Below are 20,519 nucleotides of genomic sequence, written 5' to 3' on the forward strand. Positions count from 1 at the left end.
CTGTGATTGGACAGGAAAAGGCTCCAGGCTAAAGGTGCCATCAGGACTGTTGGTGATTGTGAAGATGGGACTGGGAAACTAACTCATACTAGCAGGAAGAGAGCATCCACAGGACCCATTCCATAGCAAGGATAGTAAAGATCATGGCTGACTTATATAGACTTACAGTCCATATAAGGTCAGCACACTACTTATGTTAATCCATTTGATTATCACAAAAGCGTTATGTCACCAGTAATCTATAAAGCTGCCGTTCTTACCTAGGTACCAGACTCATTTTAATACTAACCAAAGTCATCTGGTTGTTACAACTGCCTGCTGCCGAATGAAGATGCTTAACAAGAGCTGAACCAGTGGAGGTCTCCCTAGGCAAGAGGAGACAGCTCCTGTTTCCCATCATGCACTTGTACCTGGAAATGAATTCATCCTGGTGGCCCATGGATGGAGTCCCAAACTTCAAAGCTATGAAGAAAGAAAAGGCACTGGGGGGGTCACAGGTCATGTTGCTCATTTCCTGGTGGGCTCATGAAGAAGTGAGAACAGAGGAGGCTTGGTATGTGTCACACAGAGTTGGTGCCAAATCTTCAGACTCTCAGCCTGAAGCTCTTTCCCCTCCACCAGACTATGCAGCTACCATGAACTTGGACAGATGGACAGAACTGAGGTCTTCTCACCACATCCCAGGGAGATCTCTGGTCACCCGAGAGTGTCTTATTATATCACTTCTCTGTTCACTCATCCCGGAAACAGATACAAAATTACCCTAGAATGGTGCGTGACCCATGCTGTCCTGTGGCCATTGACTTGGAATAAGTTCCCTGAACCCACAGTGCTCTGGGGCTCTCTGGTTATTTTTCTTGGGTTCTGCCGCTTGGCTGAAAAGCAGGCTTACCCGACTCTAGGTCTGGCGGAAGAAAGAAACGTGAGGAGAAGGTATGAAGAAGTGAGAGAGAGGCTGTGTGGGGGAGGAGAGTGAGAGACAGGGCATGAATCATGGGAACTGGGATGTATCCCATCCCAGGCCCAGGGTCAGGATGACAGATGGGCATGGTGACAGCAGCTGCCCCCTCCCACTGGCTTTCTGGAGAAAAGGAGGCGGGGCTAGAAGATGCTCAAACTCTAATGAACCTGCTCTGAACAGTGGGGAGGAAATGGGAGCCACTCCGCTGGTCAGTCAGAGCCCCTCCTCTGTAATGAGTGTCTGTCCTCCAGTGGCAGCCCAGGAGCGAGTGGATCCAGCCACCGGGCCTATGTGTTGGCTTGGCTGGCTGCCTTTCTTCCTTACATTCACAACCTTAGAGTGGTCCTTGTTGTCCATTCTCTCACCGGCCATAACCGACCTCTCTTGTTGGCACTGCTTTCCCTAGGGCGAGATCTGTCCATGTCTCACCGGCTCTCCTGCAGCAGCCCGATCCAAACTATCCACTCTCTATGATTATGCGCCTCATTGCTGGTGATTGATAAAACTTCTTCAAATCCTGCAGGAACGGCTTCCGACTATCTCGGAGGACAAAGGAAGTCCCATAGGACCCTGACTTGCCTGTCCCACCCTCCAACTGAGGCTTTCTCTGAATCGTCTCCTACCCTGCTGATGACTCTGACCTCCAGCCACATGGCCTCCTCCCTCAGCCTACAACACAGCAGCCATTTTCCTACCTTTGCATACGCTCTGAGTGGACCATTTTCTCCTGATATCTACATGACTCACCTGATGACCTCCTGGACTTTACTCAGGCACCTCCTCCTCACTCAGCCTTTCCCTCCTCCCTTTTCTCAATATTTCTGTATTGCAGCTAAACTCGCCTACTGTACAAATATCTATTCATTTGTTGTATGAAACGCCTGTCTTCCCTGGCCAGAACCCAATCTTAATGCTTTTATTCATTAGTAATCTCTGGCAATTAGGAAAAAAAAATGCCCAACCTATAGCAGATGTGCAGGGAACACTTAGTGAATGAACCAACAATTAGATGCTAGATACAATTGGAGAAATAGACCCTTATGGGAGATATCAGCCATTGGGATTATTTAGTAAGAAGAAAAGCCTGGTGGAGAAAAGTGTGTGTGTGTGTGTGTGTGTGTGTGTGTGTGTGTGTGTGTGTGTGTGTGTGTACACATGTGTATGTGTGTGTGTATGTGTTGAAGATGTCTGACAGCCATCTTCACTTGTAATCAACAGTTTATGAACACGTGACCATTTGAATGTACGTGCTCTAACTGTATTTATCAGCCAGAGCCCCTGCTTATCCATTCATTCTCTCTGTCACTGATCCAGCTGACTGACATTCACCAATCATTCACATCAGGTGTTCTGCTGAACATCAGCAACAGCCTACTTGAGAATATGGTCCCTAGAGCAGGGTAACAGGCCCAGCCACGAGAACTCATCTGGGAGGATCTTAGCATTAAGGCAGACTGCCACACGCGCACACCCCTCACTCCACGCCACTTGATTAGGAAGTAAACGTAGACCAAAAGGAACAATTGCTTGGGTGGGTGTCTACTGGTGGGGATGTCCCTCTCCTGAGACCCCAGAGAATAGTATAGGAGTTATTATTGGGGAACTTCCAGAGTAACATTACTGTTGTTCTCACGAGGACAAGCAGTCAGCCGTGGGCTCCAGGGAGAGCATCGAGAACTACTAGATGAGCTGGGCATGGTGGTACACACACACTGTAATCTCAGCATTAAAGGGGCTGAGACAGGAAAATCAAAAATTCAAGATCATCTTTGTCTATATAGTGAGTTGGAGGGCAGCGTGGGCTACTTGAGAAAACCTGTTTCAAATAAGAAAAATAGAGACCACTCTCACTACCCTGAGGGACCTGCATATGGTATCAAGAGGCCCTGGGAAGCCACTTGAAAGACAGTTCTGACCTTGACATATGGCCTGTGCTTAGACCCAAGAGGCAGATCATGCTAGACAATGGTCTACCTCTTGTCTCCTTGGGGAACATCCCCTGCCTGAGACAGTCTGCAGAAGCTGATGGAGTGCCTTCTGTGGTGGCCCACGGGTGGCCACCATGGGTGATAGACATTGGAAGCTGGCCAAGTGCTCTGGCATCTCCATATCTGCCTGCCTTTGTCAAAGCCATGTGACATGAGTGCCGTGCTGAGCTGTTGGGATTGTTATACAACATAAAGTCGTAAAGCGTGGCCTCTGAGACTGCCATTTATTTATTAGTTCCTCTTCCACAGCCAGCCCGTGCCTGGGTGCCTCCGCAGCACAGTCCTGGATTCGTATGCTTCCATATCATCCCAACACCCTTTCTCTTTTGATCATACCATCAGCTCTCACTCTCCTCCTACGGCCCCACCCCCAGCATTCAGAATCCCATCTTTAACTACGAGGAACTCCCCTGTCTCAGCCCTTTCTGTCCCAGTCACTGCTGTGGAAGGCACCAAGGGCTGTCCTGCTGAGTCATGCAGCGGGGAGGGGAGTCTCATCCTCCAGAGAACTTGAAGGTCAGGTGTTCTCTGTCCAGCCGCTCTCGGTGAGGTGTGCATAGGTTTCCCCGAGTGGTCCACATGCAGTATGACCCTGCAAGGGAGGAAGGAGAAGAAGGGAAGGTCAGGGAAGGACACGAGGACACAAACACGGGAGATGCCATCACGCGAATTATAATCGGGTTTCTTCCTTAATTTCCTCCAGTATTCATAGGGACCCACGACCCGACCTCTACTTTCCAGTTTGCACCATCATGCCCTTCCACTACAGAACTGCCCCCATTATAGGTGAGGGCAGGCAGCTGAAGCCATTTCCTCATACCTGACGCAAGCCTGTGAGGCAGCTAAGCACTCCCTAGGCAGGTGTCTCCTCAAGTGCCTGGATGGAAACTAAGTCCCACATCACACACTCAGTCCCATGCTTCCCTCACACCCCTCACATGTCGGCAGATTCAGTGTAATTTCTACGTCAATCCCTGACCAAGACTTAAAACCATTTGACCTTGAGCTAAAAAAAATAAAGACAGATTAAGAAGCATAAACTATACAAGACTGAAAACCTGAGTCTGATTCCTAGATTCCATGGTAGAAGCTAAGAACTGACATATTGAAGTTATTCTCTGACCTTACAGCACACATCTGTGTTCTCTCTCTCTCTCTCTCTCTCTCTCTCTCTCTCTCTCTCTCTCTCTCTCACACACACACACACACACACACACACACACACACACACACACACTTATACACATATTTTTTACTTTAAAAACCCCTCCAATAAATAACAGAAGCTATTTTGTCTGTGAGAGAAGAAAAGGTTGCTTTGAAACAAGAACCATTCAAAAATAAACAAACTAGAAAATAAGGGGGGTGATTTCCCACTGTTAACACTACTCATCCAAGCAGAGATTATCCTAGCCTCAGAGAGGTGAGGGGAAGCTTTGAAAGGGCCTCAGAACAGGAGCCTTCCCAGAGGCAGAGACCACCTTCAACAGGACGGTATGACCCAGGGAAGTCAAGACGAAGGTGAAGTTCAGCCTAGTATGTCTGCAAACACGGCTGGCATGAATCTTGCTGAACCCCACTCCCCTCTTGAAAGCCAACTAGTGACAAGTATATAGAAATATGAAGAACATAGGGAAGGAGATGCTTAGTAGTTCCAGAGAAAAAAAAAGTCACGTGAAAAACGAAATATAATTATACCCCAGCCCTCTAGAGGTACCTCCACAGGGAACACTATTTACACAGTCACAATAAAGAACTGAGTGCAGAGAGAACACAAATTGTGACATTGATTCTGCAGTGGGTGGAGAAGGTATACACGGGGGTGCTCGTGTGCATTGTGGAGAGCAATGGTGGGTTTGTCTTCCATAGTAGGAAGTGAATTTTCCTAAGACTTAGGAGACAAAAATTGGAAAGCAATACAAGCGTATTCCAGAGAGTCCAGCAGCAGGTCTAGACAAAAGCAGCTAAAGCAAGGAGGGGTGTGTTTCTAAGAGTGTAGTTGGCGGGGAAATGAGAGCTGGGGGCGGTTATTGATGGTTATGAAGCTTGGGGTTAGTCGGTCTTTTAAAACTTCAACTAATATTTCATTCCCTTTTAAAGTAGCGGTTCTTAACCTGTGGGTCACCATCCCATTGGGAAAGTCAAGCGACCTTTTCATAGGGGGTTGCCTAAGACCATCTGCATATCAGATATTTACATTCTGATTCATAACAGTAGCAAAATTACAGTTATGAAGAGTAGCAATGAAAATAATTTTATGATTGGGGGTCACCACAACACGAGGAACTGTATTAAAGAGCCGTGGCATTAGGAAAGTTGAGCACCATTGTTTTAGACAGAAAAGAAAAATATATAAAAATTTCACCAACCCAAAAGACACAGTCTCAAGTTTGAAAAAAAAAAAAAAACTTACAGGATTGCCGGATTTAGCAACACAAACAAAAACCAAAAGAGCATTCAGCAAAACATGAGTTTCAAGAGAACAGGTCGATATCTTTTAGGATAATCGTGTCCTAAATACTGCAGTTTATCTGAAGTTCAGATTTAATGAGCGTCCTCCACTTTATCCAGCAACTCCGTGTCCATTACATCCACACCAAGGCCCAGAGTCAGGACAGGGAGATCCTAACACTTACGTAAAACAGCAAGTTCTCATGGAAGGAAATCAGAAGAAGCATCAAGTTTTCTCATGGCAAGATCAGGAGTTAGGAAACAGCAGTACGGTGTCTTCAAAATTCTAAGGAAAAGTGACATCAGTCGTGGAATTTCAGATCCATTAAGTCCCAAATAAGTTTGAGAATGGAATAAAGGCATTCAGCAGGCCAAGTGTACAACTGGGCATTCCCTCATCATTTCTTAGAAGGTGGGAACAGGAGCTGTCCCACCCAAACAAAGGTAAAGCGAGACCGAAGCAGAGAGTCCAGGAAAACAGAAGCCCTCCGCAGAGAAAAGGAAAATGAATTCTCAGGATAACAGCTATGCTGAGGCAGAGCGAAAGCAAGCGAGTTAGAGCGGGAGCGTGGAAGGTTCCAGAATGGAAGACCTCGGTGGTGGGGGACCAATAGAGAGCCTGCATGGAAAATGATACCGAGGGGTTTTCCAACTGTGTCAGAGAGCTCGGAAAGAACTATAAATACGAACACAGAAAATTAATCAGGTGAAGAAAATGAGGCAATTATTAACAAAGTGTTTACAAGAGATTAAACAAACATTATCATAATGCACTGCTCAGCAATGTGGAAAATAATACTTGATAGTGATAATGACATAAACACCAATTTAAACAAAGCATTAAGGGCAGAAAATGTTCGCCAGGCACATGGCTGCATCCACAAAGACAAGAGCTGATGCCCTATGGCTCAAAGACCCTAGGCTAGGCCACAAGCTCCCCCCGCCCCCGTGTTCTCACCCCACTTTATGACCCCAACTTTATCCTTTTAGCCCCCCTCCACACTTTGCTCTGCTGAGAATTACACCATGTCCTCCTGCCTAAGGGTTTTTGCACTGCTCTGTGTGCCCTTTGCATGGAGCACCCTCCCTGACAGATCCATAGGGCTCATGGATGCACCAGGTCTTGGCTGAGACATCGTCTTCTAGATAAGCTCTCCAATTCCTTGTGTAACACTGCTTCTTCTCTGACGCTCCCTACAGCCTCTGATTGACATTTACTTATTCATAGACATTTGCACTTAGCATAACACCACTATATAATGAGATGTCATAGTAATATGCATCAGCTACTTTTCCTACTACTGGAACCAAATACCTAGAAGAAGCAACTTCAGGGAGCCACAGTTTCTTTTGGTTTACAGTTCAGCAGGTTGCAGACTGATGTGGCCTGGGAGGTCTGTAGGCAGGAGCTAGGCACTTTTCATCCACAGCCAGGAAGCAGAAAACAGACAGGAAGTGGGGCAGGACCAGTTTGATGATTTTAATCATGGGCTTTGTTATAGTTGAATGTCCATAAGGTCCATGTCCTAAAGGATTAGATGACAAAGTGGCTCTGGGGGGAGGCTGTAGGATCTTGGGAAGTGGGGTCTAGCAGGAGGCCCTTAGGTCTTTGGGGGCTTGCTCTTGAAGGGAACACTGTGACCATCCTTCCTCTTCGTTGCTTCCTGGCAATGAGGTGAGCAGTTTTGCTCCACCACTGCCCCACTGCCCCCATGAGGTGCTGCTCACCCCAGGCACTGAGCTGCCTCGTCAAAGAATCACCTGAAACTGAACCAAGAGGAACCTTTTTACCTGATGACTGTGTCGTCTCAGATATTAGTTATGATGACAGAGCTAACCCAGACTTCCAGACTCTAGAAGTGTTAGAACATAAAACTCTGTTGGTGAAGCTACCAGTCTGTGGGAGTAGGCAATATGGCCTGGCAAATATGATTTGAGAAACAGTGAGGCCTTTCCTGCATCTGAGAAAAAGATACCAAGGTCACACAGGTCACTGGAAGGAAAAGAGAAAAGACCCAACTGACCAGACATGGACATGCTGCTGAATGCAATGTTGCCAGCTAGGAAGCTTGGAGCTCGTAGCCCAGAACAAGCAGAGATACTGGGAATGGCAAACCCAGACAGATATGCAGCCTCAGAGTCACCAGGTACATGAAATAAAACACAGGATTCCCAGTTTCAATTTATCTCCAGGTAGTTTTGCAAAATTTGGGAACTTAAAAAGATGTTTTGTGTAGTGGGTAGCCATTCTAGCTTTGATCTGGAAGTTCCAACCCCCATTGAGGCTTCGGTAACTGTCACACCTACAAGGTGGGTCAAGAGAGGACCCTGAAGACCCGAGATCCGGATGCGCTGTCTCTCTTGGTTCCTGGACCCTGGATGCTGGAGGTAGACCGAGCAGAGTTCTCCAGAGAACACCGCGCGCTACACCTTTCCCAGACCCTGTTACCTATCCCTTTACTTGTAAGTTACCCCACAAAATAAACCTCCCTTTTAACTACTAGGAGTTGCCTTAATAATTTCACCAATAGTTTTGTGTTTGTGTGTGTGTGTTTGTGTGTGTGTGTGTGTATTGCAGGGATGCATGTGCCATGGTGTGTATGGACAACCTCATGTATCAGTTCTCACCTTGCATATTGCTTGCCACTGCATATACCAAGAACTCTGGTCCATGAGCTTCCAGGGATTCTCCAGACTATATCTTGCATCTCACCATAAGAGATCTGGGATTCCAAGCACGTGATACAGTGTCCATCTTTATGTGGATGTGGGGAATTGGAAACCTAAGGCATCTCCCAAGCTTGAGGCATTCTTTTATTAGTGTATTTCATGTATATGAGTGCTCTGTTTTCATGTATACCAGTAAAAGGAATCTGATCCCATTACAGATGGTTGGGAGCCACCATGTGGTTGCTGGGAATTAAACTCAGGACCTCTGGAAGAACAGCCAGTGCTCTTCACCACTAAGCCACCTCTCCAGTGCCCCCATTTGAGGCATTCTTATGCTGATGACATATTCATCATTTGTGTGAGATTGAAAAGAAGCTGTGAATCTTTTATTTTATCTGTCTTCTGCTCAATATAAATGCAATCTTCTAGGGACAATTTAGTAAACACACCAAAGTTTTTAAGGCATAAGAGATCTTTAGTATAGCAATTCTACCCTCAGACATTAATTCACAAGAAAACATAGAGATAAATATGTAATAATTGTGATATTTGTCAAGATATTGACTAAAATTATAAAAAAACATATTTTGAGAAGAATGGTTGAATAATATAGTATTTCTGCCCAAATATTTGCAGCCTTAAACTTTAATCTTACAATCTGTATTTATTTTAATTTTAATTCTATAAACTGTATCATAAAAATGGGACATAAAAATCATCTGTATTTATTAACATGAAAATATGTCTAGACTATAGCAAGTTTAAAATGATAATAATTTCAAGTTTTCTTTACTAAGTGTGCCAAACACTTACACACATATGCGAAAACATTCTTTGATGGTTCTTTTTAAAAGTTCTTTTTTTGTTTTCATATCTTTCTTGTTATCTATGCAGGGCATCACGTATGTGGCATTCAGAGGACAATTTTCAGGAGTCAGTTCTTTTCTCCCACCACGTGGGTTGAGAGGACTGATCTCAGGTCCTTAGGCTTGGTAGGAAGTGCCTTTACCTATTGCAACCCACCAGTGACCACTGTGAAGGAAATGAAGTAGACTCTGAGGTGTGACAGACCAGGGGACTCAAGGCTATGCTGTTCCAGGGTGTCCTTATTGGCCCTTTTATGCAGTTCTTGTTTTAGATAGCTCAGAGCTTAAAGCGGGAACAGAGAAACAAGGAAAAGCATATAGAGGATTTCTCATCACTGTCAGCAAATGTGCTCCCGATTCAGAAGGTCTCCTGGCCGAATGGGAGCTGTTTGTAAAATGTCCTTGAACGCCTAGCTTGGTTGTTGAGGACTGCAATTACCCACGGAGCCATCTTAATCTTCTCACCTAAATCAGGGTGGGGTGTCCACAGAAGGGTCCAGCAGTGAGTTACCCACAACCGTGGACGTGCTCCTCGTCTTATGTCGGTATTGCTGTATCTAGGCTATGACCTTTCTCACTAGAAGAACCATTGAGGAAGCTGGTTTTCAGAAGATACTGATTGACTTATTTGTCTGTTTGAGAAAAGGGCATCACTACCATAGTTAGCCAATGCCCCTTTGTCCTTTCCTTCCATAAGTGAGCAGGAATTTTCTCCTAAGAAGTCACCTCCATGTTCTATCTCAGCCTGAGTTCTTTGGCCACATGAGCTGCAACCTTCCTTCTGAGGTGTGTGTATGAACTGGATACAGCCGGCTGAGCATGCCATTCCCTCCGTCTAATCCTTTGTCCAGGTGGAACACAGACTATTGGGGATCATATTACGTATATATAGGCTTTGTCACACTGGGTAAGCACATGGGTGAACAGGACCAAACAGCATCCATAGAGACAGCCCCATAAAGCTGAGATAGGAGGATTATTATGAGTTGATGATCAGCTTGGGCTACATAGTGAATTCTAAGCCAGACAGGGGTACACAGTAAGGATTGGGGGGAGGAAGGACACAGAGAAAAATAACTCCATATAAGTATGGACACTGATATTCAAGAGTTTCAAAGAAATGAATGGGGGAGGACATGTCAGGTGGGGGAAAGAGAGTGGGTCAACTGAGTAACCACCACATTAAAAATGAATTTCCATTTCAACTTCTCATCTTACATAAAGACGAGTTCAAGTAGTGTATAGATTTCAATCATCACATTTAAAACCACCAAATTCTACAAGAGAACAGCTTGAGAAGCCATAGCTGCATGAAGAGTTCCTGAACGTCACATGAAGTAAAGTCTGAGCATGGTGGCACACGCCTTTAGTCCCGGTGCTCAGGAGGCAGAAGCAGACAGATCTCTGCATGTTCGAGGCCAGCCTGCTCTACACAATGAGTTCCAGTCCAATCAGGGCTATGTAGTGAGACCCTGCCTCAAAACAAATAAATAGATAAAATACATGCATGAATCCTTTTTGAAATGATTTTTAAAAGAAGCACAATCCTTAAAATGTGTTGAAAAATTTGACTTCATCAAAATTTAAAATTATTCAACTAATCCTCTCAAGGAGTTGAAAACAAAAGCCACTGACTCTAAGAAAATATTTGCGAACCACATAGTTGATAAAATATTCATTTCTAGAATATCTGAAGGACTATAAAAACTCAGGGGTTTAAACAAAAACATTTAACTAAGAATTGAAAGAGATTACACAGATAGCCAGTCAACACAAGAGGGTGTTCACTCTATCAAAGAAATGCAAATGAAAGACCAGAAGAGCCATCACTACATTCCCACCAGAATAGCTACAATTACTTACATATATTAATTATATGTATTGTTTATATGCATAATTTATAGTACACATGTGTATAAACATTTTACATACTGACACAAGACAGTGTGTTTCATGTGGGCTGCCCCTGAAGAGCAGTTCAGGGAAGATTCTCTGTTGTGCTTTATCTGTCAACGTTGCTCCCCTCAGGAGCAGTCTCTGGTGACCTCCAATGTAGGCTACTATTTCCCAGGGGTCCAGGGCATGAGGCAAGCCAAGAGGGTTACAGATGGACAGGCCAACCTTTCCCTTTGTTTCTGAATAAACTTATTTGCCAAGCTTCTCCCCTTGAGGACTTCCTGGCCACCATGAATATTTTATGAAGGATGTTCCAGGAAAGAGATATTGCTTTACACACACACACACACACACACACACACACACACACACACACACACACACACGTATGCACTGCTCCAAGCCACCTGAGGGAGGGCATCTGGGACTAGCAAAAAGAATTAGCTTGACCAAAGGAAATGAAATGAAGACTCTATGTAGCCATGGAATCTGTCAGATAATGAGCAGATCCCATTCCCGGAATCTCCTGCGCCTATTTTCGAGGGCATCATGGATGCTGTCCACTCTAGAGAGTTTTTGGAGAAAGTCTCTCCAACCCAGAACATCAGTACCCTAAATACAAAGGTTCTTTTCCATTTCAGGTTGCAGAGCCCATACTAGGCATATCCATCCATGAGGCCCTAGCAAGTGCTCAGCATGGAGCGATAGCCCCTGAATTTCTGCAACAGTCCCAATCTGCTTGGTGCCCAGGGGAGTGTGCTGAGGAAGGGGGCTCCAGCTCAGCCAACTCAGGAGCGCATCACCCAAAGCGGATTCATGAACAATTATAAAACCAATCCAAAGTCAGATTTTTATTTATTTTCACCAGCATCGGTGGTAAAATGCCCTATGGACCACCCTACCACCTCTCTGCAATGCTGGCTACACACAGCCACCACCTCCACAGGCAGCAAGCCTTTCTCATTCCTGTCTTCACTCCAGCTGGAGACTTCACTCCCAAAGGGAAGCCCTGCTGAACCAAAGCTAGAAGTCAACAGTTGCTTAGAAGTGTGAGTTACACAGCATAAGCTAACAGACACATTATCGGTCTGGGAGCTGCTTTTCCTCAGGGATTATCATTATATATGAGGGGTTTTTTTTCTTCATTTGTTTGTTTTTAAAAGCCATTGTCAAGGCTGAGGAGAGAGCTCTGTTAGTAAAGTGATTGCCTTGCAAACATAAAGACCTGAATTCAATCCTCAGAACTCTTATTTTTTTTAAAGGCCAAGCATAGTGTTGTGTGCTTATAATCCCAGCACTGAGGAGACAGATGGGAGATCCCTGGGCTCACTGGCCTGACTGTCTAGCCTACGGGGCAAATTCCAGACCAATGAGGGACCCTATCTCAAACACTGACATCAACAGCTTTCCCAAGGAATGGCACAGGATTGTCTTTTGGCCTCCACACACACATGCACTCATACACACACACACACACACACACACACACACACACACACACACACACACAGAAAGAGAGAGAGAGACAGACAGACAGACAGATACACAAACACACACAAATACGCACACAAAGATCCTGTGGGATGTTGTTCTGTATGCTGTGAATGTGTTGCTCTGATTGGTTGATAAATAAAGCACTGATTGGCCAGTAGCCAGGCAGAAAGTTTAGGCAGGGTAAACAGATGAGGAGAATTCTGGAAAGAGGAAGGACTGAGTCAGGAGTTGCCAGTCAGACACAGAGGAAGCAAGATGATAAGGCAGAACTGAGAAAAGGTACCAAGCCATGTGGCTAAACATAGATAAAAATTATGGGTTAATTTAAGTGTAAGAGCTATTCAGAAATAAGCCTGAGCTAATGGCCAAGCAGTTATATTTAATACAAGCTTCTAAGTGATTATTTTATAAGCGGGCCACAGGACTGCGGGGGTATGGCAGGACTGGAGAAACTTTCTGACTACACAAAGACATTGTCATAAGCGACCAACAGCTCCCTGACATATCAGTCCTGAGGATAAAGGAGAGGACAGAGTGACCACAGGAAATTCCAAACATGCCACATTAATTGATTTCAAAACCACACCAGCTTCCAAACAGAGCCATGGGGAGGAGAGGACTACTGTTGGCTTGAGTGGGAAGCTTTTCAACTGCTGAGTCCAGAGTATATGCTAAGCCTCCTAGTCTCCATTAGAGCACCCCAGGAACGCCTATGATATGAGATAAGGCAAGATAAGGTCTCTCTTTTTATTCATTTTTCTGAAGGTGGTGGGGCTGGGAATGGAGCACAGAGCCTCACTCTACCACAGAGCCATTTCCCAGCCCTATAATCCCTTCAAAACAGACTGAAGATGTAGGAACTGACCCACAGTCCCAGTGTCACCAAGGGAAAGCCAGAGACAGACCAAGGTCAGCAGATGCTGGGACTCATGCAGCCTCTACTGTGCCTCATGCTGCGGCACCTGGCTAGGGTCATCTCCTCAAAGTCCAAGCTGGTACATGACCTCTTGGTCAAGAGAATGTGTGATTAACCCTTTGGACTCCAAAACCATCTCTGTTACATTCCAGCTTTCACCGCCATGAGGTCTTGGGCCAGCCAAACCATCTTCCCGCTCCTCAGTCCTTTCTCACTTACACACTAAAGTACAGCCAGAGAATGGATCAGATCCTTTCCAGCACCTATGGCTTGGAAGATTTCTCTCGCTCTCCCACAGACAGACCTTCCATACCCACTAATGTTTATAGAAAGAGGCACAGATTGACTCAAGTTCAGTGACAACCTAATCCACTGTGGGGATGGGTCAGACAGTACCAGCCTGGCTCCCAGAGGCTCAGCATTATGGGTGAAGGGCAGGGAGGGGGCACACTGTGAAGGCCTCCAGGCCACTCAGGCAGGTAAAGACTTACCAAGCCAGCTTTTCTGGCCCTCACTCAGCTATAGGAGCCGAGCTCTGCCTGTCTGTCTACCCCTTTCCTCCTTTGCTCAAGGAAACAGAGTTGGCCTTTTCCCTCCTCCTCTCCCATCCTTCCAAATCTTCCTACCCAGCAGAAGTCACAGCTACACAAGGGACTGTTGTGTAAGAGCAGAGGGACAGAGTCAGGGCAGCTTTGCTAGCTGAGAGTAAGCCTTTCCTGAAAGCTGGAGCTGGGGATCAGAAGTCACTGAGGACAAAACCGTGCTCTGTGCCAACCCACAGTGCGCAAGCCCGGGTGCAGGAATCTGCTGACAGTGGCTTCTGCCTGGGGACAAAGCTGCACTATCACAGGTACAGGGGACGGGGAGACGTAGTCTTGGTCCTCTGCCCTGCCCAGCAGAGGTACTGCAAGGCCCACCTGCATTGCCAGAGCGGCGAAGCTCCACCTCCTGCCTCCTCCAGAGCATCCCAGCATAGAGGCTGCAGGAGCCCCATGCAGAAGCCTGCAGCAGCTGGGAGCTTCTCCAGGACACAGCCTAGTCTGGGCAAGGGAAAAAAGGTTTGGAGGAGAAGAGGGAGAGGAAGATAGGACTGGCTGGAGTCAAGGAGAGAGGCTGAACCCATAGTTGATGGCCAGCTGGGGGTGGAAGTGTAGGGGGAAATCATGGTTTCTGGGTATGCCTTCCTCTCTCTGGTGGAATTCCCATCAACCAGGAGACTCCCGGTTACGGTGTCTCCAACCCGACGCAGTAGCTTCACGGGAAGGACTCAGGTGAACTGTGGGGCTTTTGAGGAGGTGGGTAGTGGACACAGGCATGAGGAACACCCTTGCAGTGGGTATGAGCTGGGGATGGGTGGCTGTGGAGGAGAGAGGAGAACACAGTGGTGAGGCTGCTACAGTTCAGACAGGACTCCCCGGACTGGTGAGGTACCAGGATTTCTACAGAATACCAGAAGGGAAGGGACTTAGCCTGAGTCCAAGATCTGTTGTCAGACCACTGGGGGCGTCACGCTGTGGGCTGCCCAGGCCGCCCCTCGGTGCAGATCCTTAACTGTGATGTGGGGTAGGGTATGGGAGGCAGCACAGCTGCTGGTCCTGGGGGCCTCTCTGAGGACCAGGGGTGGCGGCCGGGGCAGGAGAGGCAGTGGGTGGAAGCTATGGTTGTTTCACCCTGGACTAGTCTTAGGGGAAGGAGACTCCCACTTTCATAAGGGCTGAGGTTGTAGCTCAATGATAGAGTGCTTGCCCAGCATGCTTTGGGGCCCTGGGTTTAATCTTCATCACTGCAAATAAATATAGACACAGACAAATGGATGGATGAATATTGCCTGGCATGGTTGACTGTGACATAGGTGAAGAACAAGTGATGTGTCATTTTGGGCAACCCTGTCTACCTCTCCTAGCCCAGGGCAATCGTCATATTGCCTGCTCTGCTGGTCCTCATAGATTGTTATGGTAGCTAATGGTTAAAATATATATATATACATGAAGTGTCATTCAGTGTAAAGGAGTGACGCTGTCACCATCAAAATTTCTCAGGCTGGCAGTCCTGGATTCTAGATTCTCATCCAAGTCTCTTGAGATGTTTTTTTTAAATCCCGTACCCAGGCATCAGTCTGGGTCAGTTATGTAAACCCAGGTTGGTAGACAGCCAAAGGGCAGGATGGGAGCCTGATGCTCGGTGAGGGTGGAGACCTACTTTCTGGGGCCTTCCCACTCCTCTGAGGTCTTGGTGCTGCTGCTGGCATTGCCTGTGAGCTGGCAGTACCTCAGATCTCTCCAGAGCTGCTGTGTCCTCACGGTTTCCATCTGCAGAGTCACCCAAGTCCCCATCACAAATACCTGGGGGTAAAATACGTCTGACCAGACTTTTTCTTATCATCATTCTCCAAACAAAACTGAACATTGACACGGTGCCATACTGTAAATTATCTAGGGATGGTTTACAAAAAAACATTGCCAGAGTATCCATGGATGTTGATATCTGTAAAGGTCTAAAAACAAATCCTCCTCAGATTCCAAGAGCCTAACGCATTCCGCAAGTAATAGAAGCGGTAGGGACATGTCATCTCAGGGAAGGTCTGCAGAACCTCCTGCTGGGGGGAAGACTCACACCTTTATTGGCACCTACAGCTTTGTGCTCTGGGGGTGGGATTACTCTGGTCATCCAATCCTGTTCTTTCTGCTCCACCGGAGTGACAACTGCCCAGGCAAAGAATGAGTTCAGTTTAAGACAGGGAATGCAAATGAATTTTGGTAGCTAACAGCACCCATGAGCCTTCATTCAGTGTCTGTCTGCCTCCATTTCCCCAGTAGTCCCAGCATTCCATCAACAGCTTGTTTGGGGATGCTCACATCACACTCTCTCTGAGGGCTCTGCTCCACTCATGGGAGTATACACACACACACACACACACACACACACCTCATCAAACACAGCAATGAGAAAATGGAGAACACAAAAGCCTATGAGTTCCTATTGGCAATTGTGTCCCAGAGGCTACTCAGTTCAATTCTTCCATCTCACGGGGTGATATGAGCTTAGCAACTGAAAGGGACTCCAGTGGCCGACAATCTAAGTCAAAATGCCACCCCCTTACTTCCCAGCATGAAATAGGTGAACGGTGGGCATCTGGGCAGATAAGGTGGGGGTGTGCACAACATACGGCATTTGCTCATTTATTCTAGATGGGAAAAGCTGGAGCCTAGAAAATGACTATGTCTACTCTAACTGCTTGACCCTGGGGAGCCTAAGGGAAGAGTTTTATATGGGAGCAAATATCTGTACTGTGTTGTCCAGGTCAGCATTTTTTTTTCCTACTGTCACCGAGAGCTTGGGTAAGATGAGTTATTTTTATTTTATTCGTACTGTATTTTTAAAGACTTTTTAAAACTATTTTTTAAATTATGGGCAGGTGTGTAGGTTCTGCATGTCGGTATGTGCACATGAGCACAGGTGCCTGCAGAATTAAAGGTACTGGATTCCCTGGAGCTGGAGTTACAAATGCTTGTGAGCTGCCTGATGTGGTTCTAGAAACCAGACTTGAGTCCTCTGGAAGAGTAGCAAGTGCTTTTTACTGCTGAGCCAGGTCTCCAGCCCCTCTATTGTATTTTTTTTTTTTTAGTAAATTGATTAGTTTTCTTTTTTTGTTTGCCTATTTGTTAATGATATGTCTCAATTAGCCCAGGCTAGTCCTGAATTCCCTATGTAGTCAAGGATGATCTTGAACTCCTGATCTTCCTGCCCCTACCTCCCAGGTGCTGTGATTACAGGTGTTGTGCCCACCATATCTGGATTAAGATGCCTTATAAATAATATGCTGTATGACTTCTGCAGTAAAACAGATGAAGGGCCAGCAGGTCTAGAAGAAAAGCACAAGGAAATTCCACCTCACTGTGTTGCTTGTGGGACTCTGGAACTATTTTTTTTCTCCCTTATACTTTTTCCACAGGCTCCCAAGGTGCCCACCCCAACCATGGCAAGCCTCTGGAGAGCCATCCTCTGAACGGATAAGAGTCTGAGGGAGCCACTGGGCGAGGACCAGAGCCTTCCTGACGAAGTCCTTACAGGCCCACCACCCAACCCCAGGGACAGAAGGGAGAACCCTGCCAAAATGTGATAGCTGGGAACCCAAAAAGGGGGAGGACACATTTTTGGGGGGGGGTGAGCCTAGCCCTTAATGGACGAGCCATCTCTCCAGCCCTCCCTTACACTTTCTGAATTTCATTGATTTACATGAGTAAAGATGCTACTTTTAGAGTCAAAACTCAAAACGTTTGTTTCTGGCAACATATTCCAGGTCAAACAGCAATTTAGAAGCCCACTGTGCTGGTTAGTCTTAACTGTCAACTTAACAAAATCTAAAGTCACCTGGGAAGAGAGTCTTAATGAGGAATTTCCTGCATCAGTTTGGCTCGTAGGCATGTATGTGAAGAATGTCTTCATCTTAATTAGGAATTATTTGGATCAGGTTGGCCTGTAGGCATGTATGTGGGAGAATGTCTTGATTGTTGATTGATGTATAAAGACTCAGTCCATTGTGGGCAGCACCATTCCCTAGGCAAGGGATCCTGAAGCATAAGAGGGAGGAAAAGACTAGCTGAACAGTAGGCATGCATGCATTCCTTTATCTCTGTTCTTGACTGGGCATGTGATATAACCAGTTGTCTTAAGCAACTGCTGCCTTGATTTCCCTCCAATAATGGACTGTAACATGGAATCATGAGCTAAAATCACCCTTTCCTCCCCTAGGTTGTTTTTGGTGGGGTATTTTATCACAGCAACAGAAATGAAATGAGGACAGCCACCCAAGTGTTCTACCCTGTAGGGTCCTACTCCTGTAAGCCGAATGGGCAAAGGAACCAAGGATGATGAGTGAAGACCAAAGAGTGGCAGGACAAAGTAGAACAGGGTCCAACCTGAAGCATCCTGAGCAAAGTTGCTTTCTACCCTAGGGCCACTGCATGGCACACAACACAATGCCTGTCTTGCCTGAGGGGGTGCTCTTGCAGGAATAGAGAGCCAGCTCTGACTTTGTTTAAGGATACCAGAGTGCTGGACCACTCACACCCACCCACACCCACCCCCCAGCCATGGGCTCCTTTCCAAAAGCCTGAGATGCTGCTTAGCATCCGGCTGGTTTGCATCCCCTGCTTCTCCTTAATATAGAAGAGCCTTTCCATGCCCAACGTTTTTCCAATCACAATGCCAAGGTGTGTGACACAGCCAAAAAGCAACGAGTGTTTATTTTGCAATGTCAAAATAGAAAGAAGGATCTGGAAACACTTAATAACTAAGATAGACCTCATCTAAGAAAAAGAGAAAGGAAATAAAGAAGAGAGGGAAGAAGGGAGAAGGGGCGGAGGGGAGAGGAGAGGAAAGGGAGGAGAGAGGGAGGGAGAAAAGTAGGTTTATCAAACCAGATACTAGATAAAATTACTACGACTCTCTTCAAACTGTTCTATATAACCTGCTTGGTATATTTTCCCATGGTGTGCTCTGCTCTCTGTGTATAAAATAGGAAGCTGAAGGCGGGCGGTGGTGGCGCACGCCTTTAATCCCAGCACTCGGGAGGCAGAGCCAGGCGGATCTCTGTGAGTTCGAGGCCAGCCTGGTCTCCAAAGCGAGTTCCAGGAAAGGCGCAAAGCTACACAGAGAAACCCTGTCTCGAAAAACCAAAAAAAAAAAAATAGGAAGCTGAAATATGCATATAAGCTCTGAAAGGCAATCACACTCTATGACGTTGAAATTGCAGCAAGCTCATCTCTTTTCCTCAAAGAGCACTCCAGTGACAACTGCTTAGCAACCATGCCTGCCGGGTGTAGAAGGAGGCAGCTGCGCCTTCAATGAAGGTGCTTGAGCGGCCACAGAATTTTCAAGCAGAAATTAAATTGTCCAATCCAACTGCTTCACATCACAGGTCAAGACCTGGGCCAGAGGGTAAGGTTCATGGCCAGTAATTTCTAGATGAACAGCAAGGGACTTCCTGAAGGTCACATAAGAAAATCTGGGATGACGTTAGATTCCCATCTGCTCTGACTGTCTCTGGATTTAAGGATGAGAGTAAGTAAATATCAGAAACTTTCTTAAGGTTCAGGGAGTTCAGAAAAGGAGCAATTACCATAGCTCCAACAGGCAAGAGCTGCTACTTCCTCTCCCCTTTTGCTTCAATATGGAAGGGGAACTGCACCAGATACCTTTAAGAGGGTTGATACACAACCACAAAACGGTCCATGAGAAAAACCAATGGCTAGTGTCCCCATGGACTGAAACACACTAGAAGGAGCTTCCAATCTCCGAAGTTTTTCAATAGATTGCTTGGATTATGCTTTTCTGTGAGTTGCAAATAAATTACCTCTAAAGACAATAAGAGATTGGAGATGCTGCAGCACAAAGTAATTTGAAAAACACAAGATGAAAGAATTAAGATGGGTTTAATTGCTACAAGGCTTCTCAGAGCATTTCATCTGTGTTTATATGTATTGTGTACCTACAAGGTAGTGTTTCTGAAACCAATGCCCGGAGGTGCTTTTCCCGTGGAATGTCGTGTAAGATGGCATGTTCTGCACAGTTGGCTTACTCCAAGATGGGTTGTTCTAGGTCAGGTGTTTGGCTGAGCATCCATCTGAGGAAAGGGCCAAACAGGAGGGAAGAAATTTAAGGTACAAGGACGTGACATACGACTGAGACATGAGGTGAACAGCATAGACCATGAAGCTCAGACACAAACTGCTTCAAGAAATTGACACTCAAGTGATGTTTTCTGTGAGTTTTCAGAAGTGGACTGGCATCATTAGAAACATCATTAGAGCAGAGCAGAGCAGTGGATCCCAAGACTTTTAAATTCCTAGTCTCCTCTTCTTTCCCCCTCCCTTCCCATCCCTTCCTTTCTCCCTCTTCCTCTTCTTTCTTCTCCTTCATCCCCCACTTCTTGCTCTCCTACAGCCCCTGTATTGAACCTGGTGCCTCTTGCATGAGAAGTGAGAGGTGTACAAATGAGCTACAACCTCAGCCCTCTTGATACCTTTTGAGGCCAGGGACCTTTAAGGAGCCCAGGCTAGCCATAAACTCACTCTGTAGCCCAGGTAGGCTTTGAATTTTCAATCTTTCTCTCTTGGCCTCTTAAGTAGCTATAATTGTAGGCTTGTGCCATCATGTGTGGTTAGTAGTCTCTTCCTGCCTGACTATTCCATGTCATTTTGCCTTATTCTCTCTAGGTTGTTAAGTGAGTTCAGCTGACTTACTTGCAAATTGAAGATGGTCCTGGAAGGCTGTAC

The 20,519-nt window shown here is 46.1% G+C and overlaps 1 protein-coding gene across 7 annotated transcripts in view; it reads right to left on the reverse strand.

The window, feature by feature from the left end:
* Nucleotides 1-3,158: 3,158 nt before the first annotated feature.
* The window catches only part of Kcna6 (potassium voltage-gated channel subfamily A member 6), a 35,528-nt gene continuing 18,167 nt past the window's right edge, over nt 3,159-20,519 (reverse strand). For 3 of the 7 annotated variants that reach the window (XM_052719290.1, XM_052719284.1, XM_052719288.1), the window contains one exon: nt 3,159-3,541. The gene's annotated coding sequence lies outside the window, so the exon portion shown is untranslated. Of the gene's footprint in view, nt 3,542-5,585; nt 5,687-17,613; nt 17,814-19,736; nt 19,868-20,519 lie in introns of all 7 variants that reach the window. The other 4 variants (XM_052719285.1, XM_052719287.1, XM_052719286.1 and 1 more) reach the window with 3 other exon arrangements.

Source organism: Peromyscus californicus, unplaced genomic scaffold, assembly GCF_007827085.1.
Source record: "Peromyscus californicus insignis strain IS unplaced genomic scaffold, ASM782708v3 Scaffold_6__1_contigs__length_162567912, whole genome shotgun sequence".
Lineage (NCBI taxonomy): Eukaryota > Metazoa > Chordata > Mammalia > Rodentia > Cricetidae > Peromyscus > Peromyscus californicus.